The sequence below is a fragment of the Octopus sinensis genome, linkage group LG6 (assembly GCF_006345805.1).
Source record: "Octopus sinensis linkage group LG6, ASM634580v1, whole genome shotgun sequence".
NCBI classification, from domain to species: Eukaryota; Metazoa; Mollusca; class Cephalopoda; order Octopoda; family Octopodidae; genus Octopus; species Octopus sinensis.
In genome coordinates this window covers 23,794,625-23,803,384 of record NC_043002.1, presented here as the reverse complement: position 1 = coordinate 23,803,384, position 8,760 = coordinate 23,794,625, and the positions used below count along the sequence as shown (strand labels likewise).

The window sequence follows — 8,760 nt, the reverse complement described above, 5'->3', positions numbered from 1 at the left end:
AGCAGTAGTAGTAGTAGTAGTAGTAGTAGTAGTAGTAGTAGTAGTAGAAGCATCAATGACAATTCAAAACCAACAAAACCTGAGAGGGGAAGGTCGTCCTACAAGGAAACATGCTTGAAACCTATGTTGAAGTTTAATGTGAGGATGGAAATGATAAGGGGGGGTGTGAAAGAGAAGCTGAAAAATAAGGATCCAATTGGAGAGAGTAAGAAGAGACAGACCAGAGTCCAGAACAGGGCTGAAAAGCTCTATAGGAAGCATAGTGCTCCGGTATGTAACAGATGTAATGGAATGGAGGGAGTTCTGGAATGTCAATGCTTCAGTCTAACAGGAAGCTTCCTATAAAAGAAATGAGAGAGAGGTGGAGAGAGTAAGTGGGTAGCTGGTAGACAGAATCGAAGGCTTTGCTGATGTCAAGTGCAATAACATTACTTTCACCAAAGTTTTAGAAAGAGTGAGAGACCATTCATGGGTGACTTAGGAGAAAAAGTCTACCTATTATGCCTCTACAGAAGCCATATTGATAGTTATTGAGAAAGGAGAAATACTGAAGATATATATATATATACATATATATATATATATATATATATATATATACAGTTGCGGCCAAAATGTTCAGAACGGCATTGTTTTCGTTAGAAAAGTAAGTATAAGTTTTTATCAAAGTAGTTTTATATTCTATAATTTTCACAGACAATAAATACCATATTAATTGTTATTGTCTGAGATTTTGGTGTAATTTGAGAGGATAATACAAAAGTGATGGATGATTTAGTGATTTACTGCAAAACCCATGGCGGCCAAAATGATCAGAACGGTTGAAAAAATAACAAAATAATCAAAAATGACAGAGAATACTGGAATTATTTAATATTTAGTGTGAAGCCCTTTAGCTTCAATCACACTCTGACATCTTCGACTGCATGAGGAAATTAAATTTTCAATTTCCTGTTGGGTGATCTTATTCCATTCTTCCTGAAGGGCATTCCATAATTGCTCAGTTGTTTTAGGATTTCTGGCTTTCGAACGTTCTCCTAGAATATTCCACACATTTTCAATAGGATTGAGATCTGGGCTTTGAGCAGGCCAATCCATAACAATAACCTTTTCAGCCTTGAGGAAGTTCATGACCACCTTAGCCTTGTGACATGGGGCATTGTCCTGCATGAATATGGGTGGTCGCTTAGTTGAATTTCTCAGCACAGGCAAGACATGATCTTTTACAAGTTGTTTATAAACTCCTGCATTTACCTTTCCATGTAATCGCACCAAAGGGCCCACACCATCTCCAGATATCATCCTCCAAACCATGACACTTCCTCCACCGAATTTAACACTAGTCTTAAGGCATTTAGGCAACAATTTTTCACCTACTTTTCTACGAACGTACCTTTTCCCGTCTGAGCCAAATAACATAAACTTAGATTCATCACTGAAATGCACCGTTTGCCATTTTTCTTGAGACCACAACACATGTGGTGCTTTTAAAGGGCCAATTAAACAATACTGGCATCAGCCATAACTACAATCTCACTTGGCTTGATGGGTCTTCTCAAGCACAGCATATCTCCAAAGGTCTCAGTCACTTGTCATTGCCTCAGTAAGGCCCAACATTCGAAAATTATGCTTCACCACCTCATCCCATGTTTTCCTGAGTCTAACCCTTCCACAGGTTCCCTCCACCATTAGAGTGTGACACTTCTTCACACAGCTCTCCTCACCCATATGCATCACATGACCACACCAATGCAGTTGTCTCTTGCACACCACATCTGTTGCTTCTTATGTTCAACTTTTCTTTCAGGATGCTTACACTCTGTCGTGCATACTAGCCTCATATATATGTGTGTGTGTGTGTGTGTGTGTGTGTGTATGTTCTTTTATTCTTTTCCTTGTTTCAGTCATTTGACTGCAGCCATGCTGGAACACTGCCTTGAAAGGTTTTCTTTTAGTTGAACTAATCCACTCCAGGACTTGTGTTTTTTAAACCTAGTACCAATGATATTGTCCTCTTTTGCTGAAGTGCTAAGTTACAGGAATGTAAACACACCAGCACTGGTTGTCAAGGTAATGAGGGAACAAACACAGACACAAAGACACACACACACATTATTTTTCTTCTTCTTTTTATTATTATTATTATTATTGTTATTATTATTATTGTTATTATTATTATTATGTTTATTATTATTATTCTGATTATTATTATTATTACTATTATTATTATCATCATCATTATTATTATTATTGCTATTGAGGCAGCAAGCTGGACATGATGCTTAGTGGCATTTCATCTGTCTTTAGGTTCTAAGTTCAAATACTGCCAAGATTGACTTTTCCTTTCATCCTTTTAGGGTTGATAAAATAAGTACCAGTTGAACACTGGAATCGATGCAATCGACTAGCCCCCTCCCCTAAAATTTCAGACCCTTGTGCCTCTAGTAGAACAGATTATTGTTGTTGTTATAATTATTACTGAGTGAGAGAGCAGTGCATGCCATCAAAGTGACACTGGGGTAAAATATACGAAGCCCAATATACCCATCATGACTACCCGTCTGATAAGGGTACACCAGGCACATGCATTCCTGTGCTGACTTGTAGAAGAAGCAGTTGAACTTCACTCTGTGGTGTTTTACACAGTTCAAAACATTCTATAAAATATATGACATAAACATTTTTATGGTTTAGTCAAAAGAGAAAGAGCAGCATCATGACATTTGAGTAAGAATCTTTCAAAGTTTGTTGGAGAAAGAGAAGAAAACTGAAGAGACAAGTTTGAGTACTACTTAGTGAACTCTGCTAAAAGCACTTAAGGACCTAGTTGTGGTTTTAACCTGGGCAACAGATAATTTTCAGATGAAGAACCAGGGTCCCAAACCCATAAATTCTCCTTATAGCAATTATACTTATATGGACTTTTCTTTAAACTATTTGTTGCCAAACTAAACCATCATATGTTAATCCAGATTTCAAATTTAACTCAAGTTTTTTATAGTTTTATGACAATAAAATATTTCCAGTTGAAAATTTGCTTTCACGTACTACAAGGAAAAATAAAAATAAACTGCTCTCATTTTCACTGATATAAGAGTTATTCAAAGTAGGTGTGCTTGCATCCAAAAAGCAGCAGGAATTCATTCTACAGATATAGATGTGTGGCTAAGGAGGTGCAAACATGGTTATTGAGTACTCTTTAACTAGTCACAGAGACACTGTTTATATATCCACAATTACTTAGGGCTTAATTAAGTTCAGTAGACCAATGTCTATATATAATGTATTCTGGGGAGCTAGTTTGATGAATAAATTAGTGCTACATTAGCAGTGTTTTGTTTCAAAGCTACAGTTTGTACTCATCAGCATCCTTGCTTGAATGTCCACAGCAAATTTTCTACAGCTGGATGCTCTTCCTGTTGTCAACCCCCACTCATTTCCAAAGAAGGTAATATTTCCTTAGTGGCCAGACATGTTTTCACAGAATATTGGAAATGAATGACATTCATTTACAACAGTCATTTATATATATATATATATATATATATATATATATATATATATATATTACGGAGATGTACTCGCAAATGGCTTATAAACACCTTCCACGCTGCAATTGTGTTATATATATATATAATATATATATATATATATATATATATATATATATATATATATATATATATATATACATACATATGTATGATGGGCTTCTTTCAGTTTCTTATTTCTTTATTGCCCACAAGGGGCTAAACACAGAGGGGACAAACAAGGACAGACAAAGGGATTAAGTTGATTACATCGACCCCAGTGCATAATTGGTACTTAATTTATCGACCCCAAAAGGATGAAAGGCATAGTTGACCGCGGCGGAATTTGAACTCAGAACGTAACGGCAGACAAAATACTGCTAAGCATTTTGCCCAGCAAGCTAACGATTCTGCCAGCTTGCCGTTTCTTTCAGTTTCTGCCTACCAAATTCACTGACAAGGAACCAGTGGCTATAGTAGAAGGTGCCATGCAGTGGGCCAGAACCTGAAACCATATGGTTGGGAAGCAAGATTCTTAACCACACTGTCTATGCGCACAGTGATGACTAAAAATCTATAGATATATTTCACAGTACACAGTACAGCATTGCCAGAGAACACAGTTAATGCATCAGTAATTAATTTTTGTATTGTACAAGGGGAATAGAGTTGTAAAAATAGTTAGTTTCATCTGTCCAAGGGGGAAATCAATAAAATAAGTATCAGTCGAGTACCAGACCTTCATTCAATTGACTGCACCTCCAACCTCCCCTATTACAAATTTGTGACCTCGTGACAACGTAAAAAGAAATCAATATTGGCAATGTAGGCTAGGTCAGTCGTTATGGCTGACCTACAACTATTGATTGTGAAATGACACTTGATAAAATAAACAATCAGCTGTTTTGAGAAAAATTTTATCAGATTTTTATTTTACAATATTCATTGATTTTTATGCAGTTTTTCTTTTTTACAATATTTTAATGAAATTCCTGTGATTTTCTTTGATAAATTTTAATTCCAAGATAAATTATATTTCTGTATCTTTATCTTTTCGTTATGATTCCATTTGTATTTTAGATGTCTTATAGAAATATGCTAGACTTTTGTAAGCTCATCAGTCCATCACTCAGTTTCTACTCTTTATGGAAGAGGATTATATTCAGTTATATTCAATAGACCTTTAATTGTTTTAGTTACATTCTACCATTAGCCAATGTTTGACTGCAAGTTTGCAGCTGCCTTTAGTCAAAGTTTGATTTTAGTTAATGTTTTGTTATAAGTTGCAATTTTGTATGCTAGAGTGCCAAACACTGATCTGTGGGAAAGGGCCAACCAGGAGCCCATACATGTTCAGATGAGACGAAGGAAATAGAGATGGATCGGGGACACACTGTGGAAAGAACCCTCAAATGTGACACAACAAGCACTTGACTGGAATCCGCAGAGGAAAAGGAAGTGAGGACGTCCGGAGCAGACATGGAAGCGGAGCATTTTGGACGAGCTCAGGACCACCGGCCTGACATGGGAAGCAGCCAAGAAACATGCCAATGACCACAAAAAGTGGAAAACAACTGTTGAGGTCCTATGCTCCACAAGGGGCAAAAAGGAAGAAGAAGAAGAAGAAGAAGAAGAAGAAGAAGAAGAAGAAGAAGAAGACATACAATTAAAGTATCATATCCTTTATCTTTTATTTGTTTCAGTCTTCAACCATGCTGAAGGACCACCTTGAAGGGTTTAGATAAGTAAATACAACACCAGTATTTATTTTCCTTAAGTCAGTTATTTGTCATATTGGTCTCTTTTGCCAAAATGTTTAGTTATAGGGTCATAAACAAACCAACACTGGTTGTCAAGCAGTGGTGGAGGACAAACACAAAGACACACACATACATCATGTCTGTTGCTGGTGTCATGTAAATGGCACCTATGCTGGTGGCATATAAAAAGTGCCCCTTACACTCTTGGAGTGGTTAGCATTGGGAAGAGCATCCAGCCATGGAAACCATGCCAAATCAGACTGGAACCTGGCACAGCTCTCTGGTTTACTAGTTCCAGTCAAACCATCTTACCCACGCCAGCATGGAAAGCAGACATTAGATGATGATGATGATGATGGTGATATATATATATCACCACCAATGGCTCAGTGATTAGGGCAGCAGACTCGTGGTCGTAGGATCATGGTTTCAATTCCAAGACCGGGCGTTGCAAGTGTTTATTGAGCGAAAACACCTAAAGCTCCATGAGGCTCCGGCAGGGAGGGGTGGCGATCCCTGCTGTACTCTTTCGTCGCAACTTTCTCTCACGCTTTCTTCTGTTGGCCTGCCCACTTGCCCAGCGGGGTGGCGTCATTTGAAGGCTAAAACAATGCGAAGTGCATTGTGACCAGCGATGTGTAGCAACATCTGATAGCCTGGTCAGTCACGTGATATATATATATAACCCATGCTAGCATGGAAAACGGACGCTAAATGATGATGATGATGATGATGATATATATGTGTGTGTGTGTATATATATATGTGTGTGTATATATATATATATATATATATATATATGTATATATATATATGTATAACAATTTAGGAGTGACCCTAACAGGTCATTCGTCCACCAGAAAGAGCAGCCATAACTCACACCGCCAAGTAGTAGTAATTCAGAAATTAGGTGAAAATTAAAAACATTTACCCTAATTCATCTTTTAGACGTTGCAACGTTTCGGTGTCATTAATGATTAATTAGCTTAATTAAATTAAATTAAGCCAATCTACCATAGGTTACACTTCATCAGTAAAAAACCTGGGAGAGACAAATATACACGAGGCGTCTGTATCGATGCCTACGGAATATCTGTCTTAAAATTTTCAAGACTGACGTATTCGCGCCAAACTTATCAGCAGTAAATATAACTGCCGATTCAATCTCAGAATTATTCAGAAAATTATCATTAGTCAATTAGGGTAGCAAAATTCAATAGAAATTTATCGCTACCAGCGGCCTGGTGGAAAAGAGAAAATAGTCATCGACTAAATATATAAATATAACAATTTAGGAGTGACCCTAACAGGTCATTCGTCCACCAGAAAGAGCAGCCATAACTCACACAGCCGCCAAGTAGTAGTAATTCAGAAATTATTGGTGAATTTAAAAACATTTACCCTAATTCATCTTTTAGACGTTGCAACGTTTCGTTTCGGTGTCATTAATGATTAAATTAGCTTAATTAAATTAAATTAAGCCAATCTACCATAGGTTACACTTCATCAGTAAAAAACCTGGGAGAGACAAATATACACGAGGCGTCTGTATCGATGCCTACGGAATATCTGTCTTAAAATTTTCAAGACTGACGTATTCGCGCCAAACTTATCAGCAGTAAATATAAACTGCCGATTCAATCTCAGAATTATTCAGAAAATTATCAATTAGTCATTTAGGGTAGCAAAAAAATTCAATAGAATTTATCGCTACCAGCGGCCTGGTGGAAAAGAGAAAATAGTCATCGACTAAATATATAAATATAACAATTTAGGAGTGACCCTAACAGGTCATTCGTCCACCAGAAAGAGCACCATAACTCACACCGCCAAGTAGTAGTAATTCAGAAATTAGGTGAAAATTTAAAAACATTTACCCTAATTCATCTTTTAGACGTTGCAACGTTTCGGTGTCATTAATGATTAATTAGCTAATTAAATTAAATTAAGCCAATCTACCATAGGTTACACTTCATCAGTAAAAAACCTGGGAGAGACAATATACACGAGGCGTCCTGTATCGATGCCTACGGAATATCTGTCTTAAAATTTTCAAGACTGACGTATTCGCGCCAAACTTATCAGCAGTAAATATAAACTGCCGATTCAATCTCAGAATTATTCAGAAAATTATCAATTAGTCAATTTAGGGTAGCAAAAAATTCAATAGAAATTATCGCTACCAGCGGCCTGGTGGAAAAGAGAAAATAGTCATCGACTAAATATAAATATAACAATTTAGGAGTGACCCTAACAGGTCATTCGTCCACCAGAAGAGCAGCCATAACTCACACCCCAATAGTAGTAATTCAGAAATTAGGTGAAAATTTAAAAACATTTACCCTAATTCATCTTTTAGACGTTGCAACGTTTCGGTGTCATTAATGATTAAATTAGCTTAATTAAATTAAATTAAGCCAATCTACCATAGGTTACACTTCATCAGTAAAAACCTGGGAGAGACAAATATACACGAGGCGTCTGTATCGATGCCTACGGAATATCTGTCTTAAAATTTTCAAGACTGACGTATTCCCGCCAAACTTATCAGCAGTAATATAAACTGCCGATTCAATCTCAGAATTATTCAGAAAATTATCAATTAGTCAATTTAGGGTAGCAAAAAATTCAATAGAAATTTATCGCTACCAGCGGCCTGGTGAAAAGAGAAAATAGTCATCGACTAATATATAAATATAACAATTTAGGAGTGACCCTAACAGTCATTCGTCCACCAGAAAGAGCAGCCATAACTCACACCGCCAAGTAGTAGTAATTCAGAAATTAGGTGAAAATTTAAAAACATTTACCCTAATTCATCTTTTAGACGTTGCAACGTTTCGGTGTCATTAATGATTAAATTAGCTTAATTAATTAAATTAAGCGAATCTACCATAGGTTACACTTCATCAGTAAAAAACCTGGGAGAGACAAATATACACGAGGCGTCTGTATCGATGCCTACGGAATATCTGTCTTAAAATTTTCAAGACTGACGTATTCGCGCCAAACTTATCAGCAGTAAATATACTGCCGATTCAATCTCAGAATTATTCAGAAAATTATCAATTAGTCAATTAGGGTAGCAAAAAAATTCAATAGAAATTTATCCTACCAGCGGCCTGGGGAAAAGAGAAAATAGTCATCGACTAAATATATAAATATAACATTTAGGAGTGACCCTAACAGGTCATTCGTCCACCAAAAGAGCAGCCATACTCACACCGCCAAGTAGTAGTAATTCAGAAATTAGGTGAAAATTTAAAAACATTACCCTAATTCATCTTTTAGACGTTGCAACGTTTCGGTGTCATTAATGATTAAATTAGCTTAATTAAATTAATTAAGCCAATCTACCATAGGTTACACTTCATCAGTAAAAAACCTGGGAGAGACAAATATACACGAGGCGTCTGTATCGATGCCTACGGATATCTGTCTTAAAATTTTCAAGACTGACGTATTCGCGC

At 36.5% G+C, this 8,760-nt stretch overlaps 1 long non-coding RNA gene across 1 annotated transcript in view; it reads left to right on the top strand.

Moving 5' to 3' along the window:
* The first annotated feature begins 608 nt into the window (after nucleotides 1–608).
* The window catches only part of LOC115213039, a 34,523-nt gene continuing 26,371 nt past the window's right edge, over nucleotides 609–8,760 (top strand). The window contains exon 1 of the long non-coding RNA XR_003881783.1: nucleotides 609–646. This is a non-coding gene — a long non-coding RNA (uncharacterized LOC115213039). The remainder of the gene's footprint in view (nucleotides 647–8,760) is intronic.